Source organism: Aotus nancymaae, unplaced genomic scaffold, assembly GCF_030222135.1.
Source record: "Aotus nancymaae isolate 86718 unplaced genomic scaffold, 86718_ANA_hifiasm-v0.15.2.pri h1tg000059l, whole genome shotgun sequence".
Lineage (NCBI taxonomy): Eukaryota > Metazoa > Chordata > Mammalia > Primates > Aotidae > Aotus > Aotus nancymaae.
Genome location: NW_026988473.1, coordinates 43,589,079 through 43,609,757, shown reverse-complemented (window position 1 = coordinate 43,609,757; position 20,679 = coordinate 43,589,079). Strand labels below are relative to the sequence as shown.

Sequence of the window (20,679 nt, the reverse complement as noted above, 5' to 3'; positions counted from 1 at the left end):
TTGGATAAAGAAAATGTGGTACATATAGGCTATGGAATACTATGCAGCCATAAAAAGAAAGAGATCATGTCCTTTGCAGGGACATGGATGGAGCTGGAGGCCATTGTCCTTGGCAAACTAATGCAGAAACAGAAAACCAAATACCACATGTTCTTATTTATAAGTGGGAGCTAAGTGATGAGATCACATGGACACATAGAGGAAACAACACACACTGGGGCTTCTCAGAGGGTGGAGGGTGGGAGAAGGGAGAGGATCAGAAAAAATAACTAATGGGTACTTGGCTTAATACCTGGAGGATGAAATAATCTGTACAACAAATCTTCATGACACAAGTTTACCTATGTAACAAACCTGCACATGTACCCCCAAACTTAAAAGTTAAAAAAAAAAAAACAAACAAAAAACATGCTAACAGTTAAATAACAACAAAAAAGCCAGCTATACCCAATTCGTGTATTTATTGACACTTCTTCACTTCTTTATATGTGAGACCATCATTAAGCTCAAATAATGGCTTTATTTCCCCTTCTCTACATGCATTTAGTTCCTTTCAATATTAAGGAAAGCTATGTAAGAATACTAGAAGGTGATTAAGCTTATCTTCTTGGTTAAAAACAAGATGAGAGAGAAGATTTTTGGGGAAATATTCAAATTTATTAGCAGCTCTTAGAAAACTGCCCCCAAGCCCCATATTGTTTTCAATCTCAAGTTAAAAAGAATTTTTCTCCATTGGGCACTGAATCACTTTAATGTTGACTCTTGTGCAACTCTACTCCACCTTCAAATGTATCCAGTAAATTCAACTTTACTACAGTACTATAAAAATGTGAGAGAACCATAATAGCATCTAAAAAAAAGAGCTGTTGGTACTATGTTAGTTTAGAGAAAACCCTAAACTGAATACTAATGCAAAAATTTAATGATAGGTTGCCTAGTTGCCAAAAGAGTTACAATAATTATTTTGCTATAATGCAGAAGTTATCTTGAAGGCATCTGAGAACACTAGTGTGTAGGATTCAGAGTAGGTCCCCAAAGTGTCATTGTTCTTGTTTGTTTTTTAGTATCAATCAATCATCAATATACGATCTTCACTGTAACACTGTCCTCTGATTAGAGGATTGCCTTATGAGTGAATAAACGTTATAAACAGATTATTCTGTTTCTTTAATAAGTCAGCTTCCTTGATTGGCATCCAACATGGATCCACCTCACGCCAATGCCACTTTAGGGTGAATATAGGATTGTGAGGTTATGGTAAAACATTCAGACAGAATCAATACAGTTCTACTTCCATTTTCCTTTATAAACCACGACCAAATTTTTAGAGTTGAAAAGTAAACCAAGATCAAATTTAGACACGTTGTTTGAAATTAGCAAAGATGAAACACTTCAGTGCCAGACAAAAGCCCTGATTTTAAGAGTAGGTTTTTGCCTTCCTGAAATGCCTAGCTCAGGCTGTGTATTTTTATGCCTGCAGATATTGGCATGTTTCACATTTAAGATTATGACACACCAACTTATTTTGAAATTTTGAAAATCTTCCACTGCGCATGTTTCAAATGTTTCATGACTATCACTGATAATTGAGCAATTAACTTGAAATTACCAAATGTGCTGTGGTGGCACAACATGTAGTAAGCAACATGAAAGAATAAAGAACAGAGGAACTTGGTACAGTGGAAAAAAAAGTAATAAAGGGTAAAATAGGCCATAATAATAATAATAATAGTACTGAGTAAATTTTAATGGTCCCAGGTCTTAGTGGTTTAATAGTGCCAGTAAAATGGTTTAATGAAACAAGACCAGAGTATTAACAAACTTTTCAGAGCAGTTTGTTCTGGTGCTACAAAAATGAAGCCTCTTTCTAACTGGCCTTGTGTAATATTCAGGGACTGGTCCAAAAAGTAAGTGTGGGGGTTTCTTTAGACAACAAGTACAAAACAATTAGGTTAAAAATCCTGACAGATTCTTAAGAAATACAAGCTTACAAAAAAAAAAAAAAATAGATGGAAGGTCTCACTTTAAGTGTAAGACAGACAAAGCAAAAATTCAAGGGTTAAAGATGACCTCAAGAAGTCATCAAGCTATTGTGAATCTATTTGCAAGTCAAAAATTAAGACACATGGCTTGACATGAAGACTGAAAGATGAAACTCAGCTATACTGGAAAAACCAGAATGCCTCTTCACTGTTCATTCCATTAAGGTCTCTAATACTGGGCTTTTCTGACTAAAACCATAGTGTGACAATAAAGAGTAGCTTTTTTGTGCTTAAATACAGTCAGTGAAGCAAATTCCATAAGCCTAAATCCTACCTTATTTTGGTGGCAGGCCATTTTAAAGGTTTACAAGAAAAAACAGTAATTTAGAAAGTCAGAGAGGGAAAAAAAGATTCAAAACTACAGCTAATAAAAAGCACTATTAAAAATATTTTTTTTCTCAAAATTCCATCAATACAGCTCCAAAACACCACTAGGAGATTAAAAATAGGCCAGGCTGTCCTTTCAGGTATAAATTAGAAACAGAAATAGAGAGGGCAGAAAGAACAAGTATCTAAGGGCTCTAGTATATAAAATTTAAAAGCTTAAAATGTAATGGGTATACACATTCAGATTAGCAAACTCCTTTCAATTAAAGTAGATTTCTGGCCACAGTTCACAAATGTATAGTAGCTGTGTGTATTAATGTAGATACTTCAAATGTCAGTATATCTCTAATTAACATGAGCACACAACTGTAAAACTGAGAAGGCACAATTTTAAATTCCTTACATTCCCAGCATTAATGCTTTCATGGGGCAGCTCCCGTTGTCATGGAAAATGGCATTCAAGCCCTATTTGTGGATTTTCACAGCTCATCTTTTTTATTTACCTGCTCTATGTCAAGATTAGCCTGGAATAATATTTTTTAAAGATAACGTACTTAGACCTACTTGTCCTTAAAATCACAGATGTTCTCACTGAAGGATCTTTGGTCTGAGCTATGCTCAGTTTTAAACAGATTTCTTTCCATTTTAACATGCCATACAGACATGAATTTGTGATTTTTGTTTGTTTGTTTCCTAAAAATCTATGTAATTCAAAATATTTCACCTGAAGCACGACATGTGGCAGTTTTGGAATAAAGGAGTAGGAAAATATCAGGGAGAACCAAATGGTCCAGGAACCTGAGGAAATTAAGTAAGTGGTAGAAGTGTCTCTATAATCTCCTCCCTGATTTAGTCTATCTCAAATTTTCAAAAATATTCATACAGCAACCAAGTGAAGACTGAGATAGTGATCAAAAACAGAAGAGAGCTGAAATTCTCTCTGAAAGAGGACAGCACAGTGTTATGAAAGGAACACTAAATTTATACCATGAATTCCAGGTTTGAATCCTGCTACTCTACAAAAATAAAGATAATTCGTACTCTTTCCACAGAGTTTTTGTGAAATTCAGCCAATTTAATGTCTGCAAAATCAAGTGTTATACTATCTTAATACTCTGTTGGTATTATTATTTCCTCAAGCCTGAAGTTAGGCAATAATCACTTTTTGTACTAGACAATAAAATCCTTGTCAGAGACCTCAGGAAAAAGATTGCTCTTAGAGACCAGGAGCAGAGATAGAATTTTTTAAAAAGGAATTCATTATCAAATTACCAGAAAGACTTGGGTTACCTGAAAAAGCAGGGTAGCTAATAAACTATGTCTGGGTTTTTTTTTCTTTAGCCAATCATTTACTGCTCTGGTAAGATTACCAGATCAAAATTACATAATTATTTTTCATTAGAGATAAAAAAATCAAATGTGAGATAACAACATGCAAAACAAGGCAATCTTCCACAATGTCTACTTTAGGAAAAGAAAAAAAAAATAAATTTTATATTTTGAAGAAAAAAAAGATTAAAACACTAGCATAAGATGCAGCTTCTGAAGAGAAAGCCATTTTCCTTCACAGTGTTTTCCTCTTCTGGCCTGGGTAGTTGATTTGAGTAGGAAAGATTCCAATCGGTTCTCACACACTCTTGGTGTGGCCCATTCATTATGGATGTGCAAAACAATATCCCATCTTCCTTATCTCACAGACCGGCTTGCACACCTTACTAAGAAATCTTCCCATAGCCATGAGGTATAACTTTCTGCCTTAGATCATGTAGCAAATAAGCAGTTCTAGCACATGGAAATTAACATTCATAAAAAAGTCATTGTCGCTGAACCCACTTGCTTATTCTTAGGCCTGACTAGATAAATATTTCTATTGTTTTAGATGCCTCATCTTTCAGTATAAGTAGTGGACAGTTTCCACATCAAGTGAGAGAAATAGAAACTCAAGAATTTTGGATGCCATGTTAATTTTGTCTGACTTATCTTAGTCATAGTATCCAGCTATATTTCTTTAATCAAAAGGTTCTGTAGTCAGGAGACAGTCCTAGCAAAACCTGAGATGACTGACCAAAGGAACACCAAAGTCCATGCCCTTAAATAAGCATATAGAAATTCTCAAGACTAGAAAATAATTGCCTTAAGGCTGTATGACTAGCATGACTTCTGCCTAAGTGGCCAGACAAAAACTGACTAAAGGCTTTTTGGGTTTTTTGTTGTTGTTGTTGTTTGTTTGTTTTGTTTTGTTTGTAAGTGGAACTCCAGAAATAACCATACAGAAACTACATCAACAGTGTCCCTTCTAATTTTAGCCTTTATCTTTGTTAAATGAAAAGAAAATGCTCAATTACTTGGATCACCACCATTCAAAGTTAGTCTAAATATGTCTTGGTGGAGGGAATAAACTGAAGAATTCAGGAAACAGAGCCTTTGGGTGATAAGAAATGTAAACTATATTTTAATAAAGGCCATCTTGGTTGAAATGCTGGCAATTGTATTTATCACTTCAAAAACTTTACTCATCCTAAAAACTTACTAAAGGGAATGACTAAATAATATGAAAGAAGAGAGAAAGGAAGTAAAGAAGAGACAAAGCAACTAAGATTTGGACAGCTCAAAATTATTTCCCTTCATTCAGATTTCCAATAGAATAAGTTCAGTTCCTTAGAATCTTCTGTTTTCACAAAAAGCCCTTCAAAGATACTTTATATTTCTCTCCCTATCTTCTTTGCCTCCTAATCCTCACCACAATATCTTGTATAAATTAACAGCTTATGTTTAATCCAAGTGATCCCACAGTTTATATAATTTTGTGCTTTACATAAGACTTAAGTATAAAAATAATAAAAAGCAAATTGATAGTTTCATAAAAGAACTATTTATTATTAAAGCATTAAAAATACATAAAGTGTGTTAAACTATATTAAACATGAACATCTATCTTTTTTAACTGGTTCAAAATGCCTGTCCTAATCAATACTACCATTAAAACAAAGGTAAAGATGATATTAAATACATTTTCAATAGCTCTGCTTAAATACAGAATCACTTAAACTCTAATTTATAACATTGCTTATTTCAAATAATTTCCTGGAAGTATATTCTTTAAAACTCCTTTAGAGCAGTACACTAGCAAAAGAAAAGTTTCCTATGTCTTTGCTGTTATCAAATGTAAAAAAGCCCCTTAAATACCAATAGTTTACAACAATGTATACATACACATATATTTTAAACTCAAGTTACTTAAATATAGGTTTAAATATACACAGACATTTTTAATATCTGCCTCATACTCTACATCACTTCTATATAATAAATATATATCGATTAATTTCAAGTACTTTAATAGATCTTTAAAGTTCATTCAATTTTTTTCTTGAAATTTGCCTTCTTTACTTATAAGAAGTACCTTTGTTCTTCAAAATATTATTTAAAATATAATGGTGTTTTGTGGATGGGGAAGAATACAGTATGCCTTAGTATAGGCATGCCTTGGAGATATTGCAGGTTTGGTCCAGACCACTGCAATAAAGCAAATATTGTGATAAAGCAAGTTACACAAACTTTTTGGTTTCCCAGTGCATGTAAGTTATGTTGACACTATACTATACTCTAAAGTGTGTGATGGCATGATGTCTAAAAAACAATGTATATGCCTTAATTAAAAATACTTTATTGCTAAAAAATCATAATGATCATTTAAGCCTTCAGTGAGACATAATCTTTTTTATGGGTGGAGGCTCTTGCTTTGATGTTGATGGCTGCTGACTGATCAAGGTGGTAGTTGCAGAAGGTTGGATGGCTGCGGCAATTTCTTAAAATGAGACAATGGCATTTGCCTCATTGATTGACTCTTCCTTTACAAAATACTTTTCTGTAACATACAATGCTGTTTGACAGCATTTTATCCACAGCAGAACATCATTCAAAGTTGAGTCAATCCTCTCAAACTCTGCTGCTGCTTTATGAACTAAGTTCATGTAATATTCTAAAACTTTTGTTGTCATTTAAACAATGTTCACAGCATCTTCCACCAGGGTAGATTGCATCTCAAGAAACTACTTTCTTTGCTCATGTAGAAGAAGCAACTTCTCATCTGTTCAAGTTGTATCATGAGATTGCAGAAATTCAGTCACATCTTTAGGCTCCACTTCTTATTCTACTTCTAATTCGACTTCTCTTGCTATTTCTACCACATCTGCAGTTACCACCTCCAATGAAGTTTTGATCCCTTCAAAGTCATCCATGAGGGTTGAAATAAATTTCTTTCAAATTCTTCTTAATATTGTGATCCCGACTTCCTCCCATGAATTACAAACGTTCTTAATGGTATCTAGAATGGTGACTCCTTCATAGAAAGTTTTCAATTTACATTGCCCAGATTCATTAGCAGAATCACTAGGTATGGCAACCACAGCCTTACAAAATGTACTTCTGAAATAATAAGACTTAAAAGTTGAAATTAGTCCTTGATCCATGGGCTACAGAACGGATGTTGTGTTAGTAGGCATAAAAACAACATTTATCTCCATGTACATCTCCACCTGAGTTCTTGATGACCAGGTGCATTTTCAATGAGTAATAATATCTCTAAGGGAATCTTTTTTTCTGAGTAGTAGGTCTCAACCATGGGTTTAAAATATTCAGTAAACCATGCTATAAACAACTGTGCTGTCACTCAGGCTTCCTTATTCCACTTATAGAGCACAGGCAGAGTACATTCCTAAAGGCCCTAAGATTTTCAGAATGTTAAATAAACATTGGCTTCAAGTTAAATTCACCAGCTACATTAGCCTCTAACAAAAGAGTTCACCTATCCTTTGAAGCCTTGAAGCCAGGTGTTGACTTCTCCTCTCTAGCTATAAAAGTCCTAGATAGCATCTTCTTCCCATATAAGGCTGTTTCATCTACATTAAAAATTTGTAATTTGATGTAGTCAATTTCATCAATGGTCTTACCTAGATCTTCTGGATAACTTGCTGCAGCTTCTCTATTAGCACTTGCTGCTTCACCTTCACTTTTATGTTATGGAGACTGCTATTTTCCTTAAACCTTGTGAACCAATCTCTGCTAGCTTCAAATTTTCTTCTGCAGCTTCCTCACTTCTCTCAGCCTTCACAAAAATTGAAGAGAGTTAGGGCCTTGCTCTGGATTAGGCTTTGCCTTAAGGGAATGTCGTGGCTTATTTGGTCTTCTATCCAGACCACTCAAATTTTCTCCATATCAGCAATAAGGCTATTTTGCTTTTTATTATAGTTGTAGCACTTGCATTTCCTTCAAGAACTTTCCCTTTGCATTCACAACTTGGCTAACTGGTACAAGAGGCCTAGCTTTTGATCTATCTCAGCTTTCAACATGCCTTTCTCACAAAGTTGAATCAGTTGTAGCTGTTGATTTCATGTGAGACTTTAATATCCTTCTCCTTTCACTTGAACACTTAGACATCATTGTAGGGTTATTAATTGGCCCATTTTCAATATTGTTGTGCCTCAGAGAATAGGGTGGCTTGAGGAGAGAGAGAAGGATGGGAGAACAGCCAGTTGGCAGAACAATCAGAACACACACAATACACACAAGTTCACCACCTTTTATAGGCCTGTTTGGTGGGGCCCTATAATAATTACAATAGTAACATCAAGATCACTGATTACGGATCATCATAACAGACATCATAATAATAAGACAGTTCGAAATATTGTGAGAATTACAAAAATGTAACAGACATGAAGTGAGCACATGCTGTTGGAAAAATGGTGCCAATAGACTTGCCCAATGCAAGGTTGCCACAAACCTCTAATTTGTCTAAAAAATTACAACAAATTGAGGTTTTTTTATTACCAGCTGGTACTTCTGTCTATGCTCCTCCCAAGAAAACACTTATCAAAAAATAATAATTACAAAATGATTGCAGAACAACTAATAAAACTTCACACACACTAGGAGTTAAGAACTTGTTTATAAACTATAACTGTATCATTACACAATGAGAAAAGTGATAAATAAACCAATACTTACAAATATGCCCAAAAAATATCAGCCCCAGCACCCAGAAATCACTGGTAAATTGCCTTTGAATTCATGAAAGTGACCTGAAATTTTAATAGAAAATGAAATAAAAAAGGATAAGTAAATTGCATTTGTATGCTTTATTAAAGAAGTATACTTTCTGGCTAGAAATCATACTATTTTTAATTCAGGCAATTGTCCCAATCTACTGTAACAACTTTTTCGAGGATGATAATGCCAAAATAAACAATTATTTTATTGTTCTACATCTAAGAATGCCACATCTCCTTCCAATATTGCTTTTTTAAAAAAATTTGTCGGTAATAAAGTAGATGTTGAAAGTACAAATAAGTAAAAACAAAAGGGAAAAATATTAAGAGAAAGAAAGAAATAGGCTTATAATTTATATTTGAAAAACATGTTTAATTTATGTCTGCAAGTTGAAATGAATTAGCTTCACAGAGAATACCTTAAATGTGTTAGACAGGAATATCTTGTAGGTAGAATTAATCAGAAAGGATGGAGTGTTTGTTCTACCTAAGGTGTGGAACTCATTAGATGCTTAGGCTATATACAGTGCATTCTGTATAAGCTGTAATTCAATCCAAAATTATTTTGCTCACACACACTTTAGTTCTGGCTGAAGAGGTAACAGATGCAACTCAAACACACAGGGCTAGCCTTATAAAAATTTTTAACGTACAAAGAGTCATTTTATGCCTCTAAATATCTATTATTTCCTCTATCCAGAACCCCCATGAATTAGAAGGTAGTTTATTGTTATTGTTTGGTCTAAATACAGCATTTTTTTAGTTCCATTAAAACAAAGAAACTTTGTTACAGAGGCTGTATTCTTTCAAAAATGTGAGGATGGCTGCGAGTAGTAGTCAACTAAAAATAATAATAGAGCTTAGGTTCCTAATTTAGGTCAGAAACTTTCCTAGGCTTTGGGGATTGGTTTGATTCAATCTGCAGTTTTTAAATATAGCCAGTAAATATCTAGGTTAGTTACAGCTAATTAGATTTAAATAAAATCTTTCTGAAAAACAATGGATCTTGATCAACATTTGTAGGGACCACTGCACCCAACTTGGCAATTATAGCACAAATGACCTTAATAGATTAGGTATAGGCATCTGAAATTAAAATTAAATATGAAATAAATATCTAACTCAGCCCTCTCCAACCCCCAAAATATGCTTTTGCCTAAATGATCCAGATAATTTATTCTATTTTCTAGTCAAGATTGACAGATAATAGAGCTGGGTGCAGTGGCTCATGCCTGCAATCCCAGCACTTTGGGAGGTTGAGGCAAGTGGATAGCTTGAGTCCCAGAGTTCAAAATCCACCTAGGCAACATGGCAAGACCCCATCTATAAAAAAATTTTTTAAAGATTGATAGATGACAAAGGTCTGGGTATTTGGACAGCTTTAAGCATTGACAGCTAACATACCCACTAGACTTCTTCACGACACCTCCTTGTCCTTGTAGGAAATGGTGTCTCAGGGCTTCCCCACTCAACTTTCACCAGTTTCCAGCAACTCTGTAATGCCTACTTCCACAGTGCAAAAAGTATAGGATAGTCTGGCCAAAGGGACATGTCACTGTCATTAATTTTCGGTATTATGTACTTTTCATCCTCATGGCTTTGCTGTTTGGGGGTCTGGGAGAGTAATTTTATCTGGGACACCACACAAGTCTACCTGGACATACTATGTGTAGTATTCAAAACCATCAAAGAGTATTAGTTCTGATACAAACCATCCTGACATTCTATCCTCCACTGAGTTACAAATTACAATTTCCTTGTAAAGAAATTACCAACAAAATAAGTTTTACAGCAAAATGCTGTATATTCAAAAGTTTAAATTCTAGAATCCAAAAGAGTTTTTAGTACTTGTACATTTTAAAATACCACACCTTGTTTTTCTGGCAACTACTTTTTTTAAAGGATTAATTGGAATTATGCAATATACATAATACATCCTATTCCTTCACTTCCACATAACGAATGGGAAGCTAAAAGAAAATGCAGCCAGAAAAATATTGTGGTCAGGATAGATTTAATTTTTTAATCAATGAACTGTCTCAAAATTAAGAACTCTAACTCTGGAAATATTTTTAATTTTGGAACAAGTCAGATTCCACACATTTAGAACAAATAACATTTTAACATACAACATACAAAGTCAGTAAATCTTATTCATCATATCAGTGAAGTCTTGCTACATATGGTAAAAGCAACTGTGAATCTCATTATCAACTGATTCGCACTATTGGTGAAGTTTAGAGCAAAGAATTTAAAAATAATAAGTTCCTATGGTCAAAGAGTACATTATTATATAATTTTTAAAATGACTTTAATGCATACTTCCACATGCAGATAACTGAAGGCTAAACAAGCAACATTTTATGAGGGGCAGAGTTAAGAACTGAAACACACACAACTTGAAATAAGGTACCTTTTTAACAACTAGAAAAGAATATTCTTAAAAAGATATTTCCAAAAATAAAACCGGTTACTACGGTCCTGAAGGCAGCACAAATGTGAGAAGATAGAAAAGGAAATGCCAGAGCAAATCATTACGTGTTCTGGAAAATCTCAATGTTTAGCAAAATGAATCCTCAGATCACCCATTTACCCAAAGACTGTTCCAGTCCTCTATTTGCTCATTTATACATTCAGCAAATAGTGACCATGGGTTAAAGATCACACTGTACAGTAAGAACACAAAAATTTAAATTTAAAAAATATGGCCTTTCCCATCAAGGATTTCAAACAATCAATAATCCAACCTGGGTCACAGTCTATTACACATCTGACCATGGTGGTAATTTGCTCCATAACATTTAGACATCAAGTCTTTGACATATTCTTAATGTACTAAATTAAAAAATATATTGCTACAAATGCTTCAATATAAAAATGTACAAGGGGCCAACCGTGGTAGCTCATGCCTGTAATCCCAACATTTTGGGAGGCCAAGGCAGGTGGATCACTTGAGGCTAGGAGTCTGATACTAGCCTGGCCAACATGGTGAAACCCTATCTCTGCTAAAAATAGAAAAATTAGCTGGGCATGGTGGTGCATGCCTGTACTCCCAGCTACTCAGGAGGCTAAGACCCAAGAATTACTTGAACCCAGAAGCCAGAGGTTGTAGTGAGCTGAGATTGCATCATTGCACTCCAACCTGGGCAACAGAGCAAGACTCTGTCTCAGGAAAAAAAAAAAAAATGAACAAGGGATACAAAGAAGAAATGTACAAATGAAGAAGTGCAAATGTCCAATAATATAAAAATGTGTGTAATCTACCAAATAGCCAAAGAAATGTAAATAAAATATCTTCACTCATAATATTTGCAAAACATTTTATAAACTGGACAAAAACTGGTATTTGTAAGAGTGTCAAAAAATAAGCACTTTCATGTACTATGGATGGGATTATAAATGTATGACTTCTTAATGGTAATTTTACAATAAGTTTTAAAACTTTTACTGTCCATATCCTTTGAGTTTGCAATGCTACTTTCAAAAATTATCTTAAGGAGCTCATTACAGATATGATAAAGATACATACATTTAATATGTATATTCATTATAGTTTTTAGTAATAGCCAAAAATTTGGAATAACCTATTGACTGAATAAGTAAATTGTGGTACATACATATAACACTACTCTGCAACTATTAAAAATCATTATATGAATCTATATTTATTGACAGAAAAGATGGCCACAATACATTTTTGAATAAAAAAATACATGTATGATAAAAGCCCATCAATTTATAGAATAGCAAATATTTATGTGGAAATCAAATATATATGCATGTATAAGTTTCACAAAATTTAATTTAACAAAAATGTTAACATTGGGCAAGGTGCTATAGGTTATTTTTACTTTCTTACTCTTATGGTTTGATATTATTTAGATTTTTTATACTTAACATGTCTAACATGTCCCAAAACAAAGAAGCTATTTCTAAAATTCAGTATATCACTTAGACATTCAAAAGAAATCACCCAGGTCTAGGATAACTTGCTATTAGTCTGGGAGCAAAAGTCAAATATTAATATTAGTTTAAAAAACTCTCAAAACTACAGGGCAAATTCAAATGAGTATCTTAACATCAAATGAAGAAACCATAAATATTTTCACAAAAGCATGTCCCACTCTACCAAAAATAGGTAATAGATCAAAGGTAAATAGCAAATAAAAATATTGCCACCTCCCTGGATAATTACACTTTAAAAGGTTTCAAGCTACATTTTAAAATCCTGCTGAAAGCTCTCTCTTTAAGCCACACCCATTTCTGTTTTGAGTTACTCCCCCTTACCTTCTTTTTATTATTTGAGTTAGCAAGAAAGTTCAAGCATCAAATGGGTGGTTGGATTAAATGACCTTACAGCCCTGAGATTAAATGATTCTAATGTATTATTTAAAGTACTAAAGTGCTTCCAAAATGCCTGTAACAAATTTTGTCCAATTTTACATTAAATCATGGCACTGCATGATTAAAACTGAAGTCATTAATTAAATAACTTTTTTAATTTATTGATGCATTGATTTTACTATTATACATAGTGAGTCACTGAAATAAAACAACTGTCTTAAAAGCATTTATTTTCTCAACTAACTTTTGGGACAAGATCAATGCCTGGTATTTTATATATGAAAATAAAAATTACACATTAAAAATATCCTGTATGCAAATTCACGTGAGTTTTCCGGGACATGTGATTGTTGCATTAAAACTATTGTTATTAGAAAAAGACGGATCCAAGATGGCCAAATAGGAACAGATCTGGAGTGCAGTTCCCAGCGAGAACACAGAAGGGAGTGATCACTGCATTTCCAAAAGGAATTTTTACTGCTCACAGACCAGGAAATTCCTGGGCAGAAAAGCATCCCAAGTCTCTAGCATGGCTGTTTCAGCTGGCACAGTGGGTCTCCACACAAAAACTCACACAAATCTGGGCAGCCATTTCAACTGGTGCCTGGAATGCCTGGGAGACAGAGTCACCCATTCAACTGAATAAAAGAAGGGCTGAAACAGGGAGCCAGGTGATCTGGCTTGGCAGGTCCCACCCCCACAAAGACCAGCAATCTGAAATGCTCTGGATTGAGAGTTTCACAGCAAGCACAGTTGGACCAGGCACAGTCCAGCTCTGTGAGGGGAAGGGCATACACCATTACTGAGGCCATCTGCCACTACTGAGGCAACCCACCATTACTGAGGCAGTCCAACATTACTGAAACAGTCTGTCATTACAGAGGCAATCTGCCTTTACCAGGGCAGTCCTCCATTACAGAGACAGTCCACCATTACTGAGGCAGACTGCCATTACTGAGGCAGTTCTTCTATAAACAAAACCACAAGGAAGCTCACACAGGAGTGGGGCTGAGCCCACAGCAGCTCAGCAACACCTCTGCTGGCAGACTGTGACTAGGCTATGCCTTTGCTGGGCAGGGCATCTCTGAAAAAAGGCAGCAGCATGTCAGGGGCTTATAAATAAAGCCCCACCTTCCCAGGACAGAGAACCTGGGAAAAAAAAGGTGGTTATGAAGTCTGCTGCAGCAGACTTAAATGTACCTACCCAGCAGCTCTGACCAGAACAATGGAGCTCACAGCCTAGCACTTGAGCTCCTATAAGGGACAGACTGTCTCCTGAAGCAGCTCCCCGTCCCCCATATAAACAAAGAGACACCTTATAAAGGAGAGTTCAGGCTGACATCTGGTGGGTATCCTTCTGAGACAAAGATAACAGAAGAAGAAACTGGCAGCAACCCATACTGTTCTGCAGCCACCACAGGTGATCTCCAGGCAAGCTGGGTCTGGAGTGGACCTCCAGCAGTCCTACAACAGAGGTGCCTGACTGTTAGAAGGAAAACTAAAAAACAGAAAGAAATAACTTCATAATCAACAAAAAGGATGTCCACTCAGACTCAATCCAAAAGTCACCAACTACAAAGACCACAGGTAAATAAATCCACAAACATGGGAAGAAACTAGTGCAAAAAGGATGAAAACATCGAAAACCAAAACACCTCTCCTCCTCCAAGGGATCACAACGCCTCACCAGCAAGGGAACAAAGCTGGATGGAGAATGAATCTGATGAATTGACAGAAACAGACTTCAGAAAGTGGGTAATAACAAACTTCTCTGAGCTAAAAGAACATGTTCTAACCCAATGCAAATAAACTAAGAACTTTGAAAAAAGGTTTGACAAAATGCTAACAAGAATAAACCACTTAGAGAAGAATATAAATGACTTAATGGAGCTGAAAAACACAACATGACAACTTCATGAAGCATACAAAAGATTCAATAGCTCAATTGACCAAGCAGAAGAAAGGATATCAGAGATTGAAGATCAACTCAATGAAATAAAATGAAAAGGCAAGATTAGAGAAAAAGGAGTAAAAAGAAATGAACAAAGCCTCCAAGAAATATGGGATTATGTGAAAAGACCTAATCTACATTTGATAGGTGTACCTGAATGTGACGAAGAGAATGAATCCAAGCTGGAAAACAATCTTCAGGATATTATGGAGGAGAACTTCGCCAACCTAGCAAGACAGGTCAATATTCAAGTCCAGGAAATACAGAGAACACCACAAAAATATTCCTCAAGAAGAGCAACCCCAAGGCACGTAATTGTCAGATTCACCAGGGCTGAAATCAAGGAAAAAATGCTAAGGGCAGCCAGAGAGAAAGGTCGGGTTACCCACAAAGGGGGGCCCATCAGACACACAGTGGATCTCTTGGCAGAAACTCTACAAGCCAGAAGAGAGTGGGGGCCAATATTCAACTTCCTTAAAGAAAAGAACTTTCAACCTAGAATTTCATATCCAGCCAAACTAAGCTTCATAAGTGAAGGAGAAATAAAATACTTTACAAACAAGCAATTTCTGAGAGATTTCATCACCACGAGGCCTGCCTTACAAGAGCTCCTGAAAGAAACACTAAACATAGAAAGGTACAACCAATACCAGCCACTCCAAAAATGTACCAAATGGTAAAGAGTATCGACACAATGAAGAAACTGCAGCAGCTCATGGGCAAAACAACCACCTAGCATCAAAATGGCAGGATCATATTCACACATAACAGTATTAACCTTAAATGTAAATGCACTAAATGCCCCAATCAAAAGACACAGGCTGGTAAATTGGATAAAAATTCAAAACCCATTCAGTTGTGCTGTATTCAGGAAACCCATCTCACGTGCAAGGACACAATAGGCACAAAATAAAGGGATGGAGGAAGATTTACCAAGCAAATGGAAAGCAAAAAAAAAAAAAAAGCAGGAGTTGCAATTCTAGTCTCTGGTAAAATAGACTTTAAACCAACACAGATCAAAAGAGACAAAGAAGGGCATTACATAATGGTAAAAGGATCAATGCAACAAGAAGACCTAACTATCCTAAATATATGCACACCCAATACAGGAGCACCCAGATACATAAAGCAAGCTCTTAATGACCTACAAAGAGACTTAGACTCCCACACAATAATAGTGAGAGACTTTAACACTCCACTGTCAATATTACATAGATCAATAGGACAGAAAATTAATGAGGATATCCAGGACTTGAATTCAGAACTGGACCAAGCAAACCTAATAGACATTTACAGAACTCTCCGCCCCAAATCCACAGAATATACATTCTTTTCATCAACACATCACACCTACTATAAAACTGATCACATAATTGGAAGTAAATCACTCCTCAGCAAATGCAAAAGAATGGAAATCATAACAAACAGTCTCTCAGACCACAGTGGAATCAAATTAGAACTCAGGATTAAGAAACTCACTCAGAACCACATGATATCATGAAATGAAATGAAGGCAGAAATAAAGATGTTCTTTGAAACCAACTAGAATGAAGACACAAAGTACAAGACTCTCTTGGACACATTTAAAGAAGTGTCTAGAGGAAGATTTATAGCAATAAATGCCCACATGAGAAGCAAAGAAAGATCTAAAATTGACACCCTATCGTCGAAATATAAAGAGCTAAAGGAGTAAGATCAAAAAAACTCAAAAGCTAGCAGAAGATAAAAAATAATGAAGATTAGTGCAGAACTGAAGGAGACAGAGATACAAAAAACCCTTCAAAAAATTAATAAATCCAGGAGCTGGTTTTTTGAAAAGATCAAAAAAATAGACAGACTGCTAGCCAGATTAATAAAAAAGAAAAGGGAGAGGAATCAAATAGATGCAATAAAAAATGATAAAGGGGATATCACCACCAATTCCACAGAAATACAAACTACCATCAGAGATTACTACAAACAACTTTATGCACATAAGCTAGTAAACTTGGAAGAAATGGATAAATTCCTAGACACTTGCACCCTCCCAAGCCTAAACCAGGAAGAAGTCGAAACCCTGAATAGACCAATAACAAGGGCTGACGTTGAGGCAGCAATTAATATCCTAGCAGTAAAAAAAGCCCAGGTCCAGATGGGTTCACAGCTGAATTCTACCAGACATACAAAGAGGAGCTAGTACCACTCTTTCTGAAACCATTCCAAACAATCCAAAAAGAAGGAATCCTTCCTAAATCATTTTATGAGACCAACATCGTCCTCATACCAAAACCCAGCAGAGACTCAACAAGAAAAGAAAACTTCAGGCCAATATCCATGATAAACATAGATGCAAAAATCTTCAATAAAATACTGGCAAACCAATTGCAACAGCAAATCAAAAAGCTTATCCATCATGATCAAGTAGGCTTCATCCCAGGGATGCAAGGCTGGTTCAACATACACAAGTCTATACACATAATTCACCACATAAACAGAACCAAAGACAAAAACCACATAATTATCTCAATAGATGCAGAGAAGGCCTTCAACAAAATTCAACAGCCCTTTACGTTAAAAACTCTCAATAAACTAGGTATCAATGGAACATATCTCATAATAATAAAAGCTATTTATGACAAATCCACAGCCAAAATCATATTGAATGGGCAAAAACTGGAAGCATTCCTTTGAAATATGGCACTAGACAAGGATGCCCTCTCTCACCACTCCTATTCAATATAGTATTGGAAGTTCTAGTCAGAGCAATCAGGCAAGAAAAAGAAATAAAGGGTATTCGATTAGGAAAGGAGGAAGTCAAATTGTCACTATTTGCAGACGACATGATTGTATATCTAGAAGACCCTATCACCTCAGCCCCAAATCTCCTGAAACTGATAAGCAACTTGAGCAAAGTCTCAGGATACAAAATCAATGTGCAAAAATCACAAGCATTCCTATACACCAATAACAGACTTAAAGAGAGCCAAATCAAGAACGAACTGCCATTCACAATTGCTACAAAGAGAATAAAATACCTAGGAATACAACTAACAAGGAACGTAAAGGACCTCTTCAAGGAGAACTACAAATCACTGCTCAACGAAATAAGAGAGGACACAAACAGATGGAGAAACATTCCATGTTCATGGTTAGGAAGAATTAATATCGTGAAAATGGCCATACTGCCCAAAGTAATTTACAGATTCAACGCTATCCCCATCAAGCTACCAATGACCTTCCTCACAGAACTGGAAAAAACCACCTTAAACTTCATATGGAACCAAAAGAGAGCCCGCATAGCCAAGTCAATTCTAAGCAAAAAGAACAAAGCGGGAGGCATCACACTACCGGACATCAAACTCTACTACAAGGCTACAGTAATCAAAACAGCATGGTACTGGTACCAAAACAGAGATATAGACCAATGGAACAGAACAGAGGCGTCGGAGGCGACACAACATATCTACAACCACCTGATCTTTGACAAACCTGAAAAAAACAATCAATGGGGAAAGGATTCCCTGTTCAATAAGTGGTGTTGGGAAAACTGGCTAGCCGTATGCAGAAAGCAGAAACTGGACCCCTTCCTGACACCTTACACTAAAATTGACTCCAGATGGATTAAAGACTTAAACATAAGACGTAACACCATAAAAACACTAGAAGGAAACCTAGGCAAAACCATTCAGGACATAGGCGTAGGCAAGGACTTTATGACCAAAACACCAAAAGCATTGGCAACAAAAGCCAAAATAGACAAATGGGACCTAATCAAACTCCACAGCTTCTGCATGGCAAAAGAAACAGTCAATAGAGTGAATCATCAACCAACAGAATGGGAAAAAATTGTTGCAGCCTACCCGTCTGACAAAGGGCTGATATCCAGAATTTACAATGAACTAAAAAAGATTTACAAGAAAAAAACAAACAAGCCCATTCAAAAATGGGCGAAGGATATAAACAGATACTTTACAAAAGAAGACATACATGAGGCCAACAAACATATGAAAAAATGCTCATCATCACTGGTCATTAGAGAAATGCAAATCAAAACTACATTGAGATACCATCTCACGCCAGTTAGAATGGTGATCATTAAAAAATCTGGAGAAAACAGATGCTGGAGAGGATGTGGAGAAATAGGAACACTTTTACACTGTTGGTGGGAGTGTAAATTAGTTCAACCACTGTGGAAAACAGTGTGGCGATTCCTCAAGGACCTAGAAATAGAAATTCCATTTGACCCAGCAATCCCATTACTGGGCATATATCCAAAGGATTATAAATCGTTCTACTATAAGGACACATGCACATGAATGTTCATTGCAGCACAGTTTACAATAGCAAAGACCTGGAACCAACCCAAATGCCCATCGATGATAGACTGGACAGGAAAAATGTGGCACATATACACCATGGAATATTAGGCAGCCATTAAAAAGGAGGAGTTCACATCCTTCGTAGGGACATGGATGAACCTGGAAAACATCATTCTCAGCAAACTGACACAAGAACACAAAATCAAACACCACATGTTCTCACTCATAGGCGGGTGTTGAACAAGGAGAACACATGGACACAGGGAGGGGAGCACTATACACGGGGGTCTGTTGCGGGGGAGGGGGGATAGTTGGGGGGTGAGGAGTTGGGGAGGGATAGCATGGGGAGAAATGCCAGATATAGGTGAAGGGGAGGGAGGCAGCAAATCGTACTGCCACATGTGCACCTATGCAACAACCTTGCATGTTATTCACATGTACCCCAAAACCTAAAATGCAATAAAAAAAAAATAAATAAATAAGAGAGGATACAAACAGATGGAAAAACATTCCATGTTTGTGGTTAGGAAGAATCAATATTGTGAAAATGGCCATACTGCCCAAGGTAATTTATACATTCAATGCTATCCCCATCGAGCTGCCTACGACCCTATTCACAGAACTGGAAAAAAACACCTCAAACTTCCTATAGAACCACAAGAGAGCCTGCATAGCCAAGTCAATTCTAAGCAAAAAGAACAAAGCGGGAGGCATCACGCTACTTGACTTCAAACTATACTACAAGTACTACAAGTTCTACAAGTCCACAGTAATCAAAACAGCATTGTACTGGTACCAAAACAGAGATATAGATCAATGGAACAGAACAGAGACCTCGGAGGCAATGCCACACATCTACAACCATCTGATCTTTGACAAACACAAGCAATGGGGAAAGGATTCCCTGTTTAATAAATGGTGTTGGCAAAACTGGCTAGCCATGTGCAGAAAGTAGAAACTGGGCCCCTTCCCGACACCTTACACTAAAATTAACTCCAGATGCATTAAAGACTGAAACATAAGACCTAACACCATAGAAACCCTAGGAGAAAACCTAGGCAATACCATTCAGGACATAGACATAGGCAAGGACTTCATGACTAAAACACCAAAAGCAATGGCAACAAAAGCCAAAATAGACAAATGCAATGTAATTAAACTCCAGAGCTTCTGCACAGCAAAAGAAACAATCATTAGAGTGAACTGGAAACCAACAGAATGGGAAAAAAATTTTTGCAATCTACTCATCTGACAAAGGGCTAATATCCAGAATCTACAAAGAACTAAAACAGATTTACAAGAAAAAAAAAAACAAATCCATTCAAAAATGGGTGACAGATATGAACAGGCACTTTTCAAAAGAAGACATTTATGCAGTCAACAGACATATGAAAAAATGCCCATCATCACTGGTCATTAGAGAAATGTAAATCAAAACCACATTGAGATACCATCTCACACCACTTAGAATACCGATCATTACAAAATCTGGAGACAACAAATGCTGGAGAGAATATGGAGAAATACAAACACTTTTACACTGTTGGTGGGAGTGTAAATTAGTTCAACCATTGTGGAAGATAGTGTGGAGATTCCTCAAGGACCTAGAAATAGAAACTCCATTTGACCCAGCAATCCTATTACTGGGTATATATCCAAAGAATTAT

General features: G+C 36.0%; 1 protein-coding gene across 2 annotated transcripts in view; it reads right to left on the bottom strand.

Annotated features, from left to right (window-relative positions):
- The window catches only part of SOX6 (SRY-box transcription factor 6), a 665,386-nt gene that overhangs the window by 516,572 nt on the left and 128,135 nt on the right, over nucleotides 1-20,679 (bottom strand). For both annotated transcript variants that reach the window (XM_012456568.3, XM_012456580.3), the window contains exon 2: nucleotides 8,379-8,452. The gene's annotated coding sequence lies outside the window, so the exon portion shown is untranslated. The remainder of the gene's footprint in view (nucleotides 1-8,378; nucleotides 8,453-20,679) is intronic.